Genomic DNA, 879 nt, shown 5'->3' with positions numbered 1-879 from the left:
ATATATATATATATATACTAATATCTTCGATGTAAAATTAATGAAGCCTCAATTATTTCTTATTGATCTTTTTTTCTTTATTTTACATTGGTCTATTTTATATTCGAGTCACTTTAATTTCGATTTAATCTTAGTCGTTTTGACCATTAACTCACTTTGTCTTTTTGTTTGAGCATTATCTTTGTGGTTATTAACGACATTGTTTTTTTTGTCTAAGTGTAGTTGTTATGGCAATTAACAACCTGATCTTCTTGTTTGTGACCAACGAGTTCAACCGATGTGACATGAGTTCGACCTAAGTTTGTTTATGCCACTTTGGATCATTCTAGAAATATTGGGATAAACTCTTGCAAGCACGAGGCATAAAAGGGCAAAGTGATTTAAATAATAAATCTTGACAGTGTAATACTTAATTGGTCATACAGTCAGAAGTAGTCTCTCCATTTCAATTCATCTTTTCAGGGAGGAGGAGTCCATTGAAAATATGGGGTCAATGGTGTCCATTAAAGGTGATGTAGGGTCCAGCAAAATGATTCATACGAGGTCTCCCTAAGCAATTACAGCTTTATATATTTCTTTTTGTAGTTTGAACGATTTTTGTATTCATTCCCCTTCGCTGCTCTTTGAAACTTGTGATTACTCTTTTAGTCACATTTATATTTTTTCCTGAAAGACTTGTTATGTCAAGTCAATATTTATTGGCGCCCTTGTCTAGTAAGGGAGAACATGCCCTTTTGTTCGCTTCCCTTTTTGTGCGACTTGACTTCATAGACAATATTCACTGTATGTATTTGATTGATAATACCATGTAGGGGGTTGTAGTATGGGTGACGATACCCTATAGGGTTTCAACATGTTATCCTGTAAGTGAAAGGATAC

This window comes from Vicia villosa, linkage group LG4, assembly GCF_029867415.1.
Source record: "Vicia villosa cultivar HV-30 ecotype Madison, WI linkage group LG4, Vvil1.0, whole genome shotgun sequence".
Taxonomy (NCBI): Eukaryota; Viridiplantae; Streptophyta; class Magnoliopsida; order Fabales; family Fabaceae; genus Vicia; species Vicia villosa.
Note: the sequence above shows the minus strand (reverse complement) of the source record.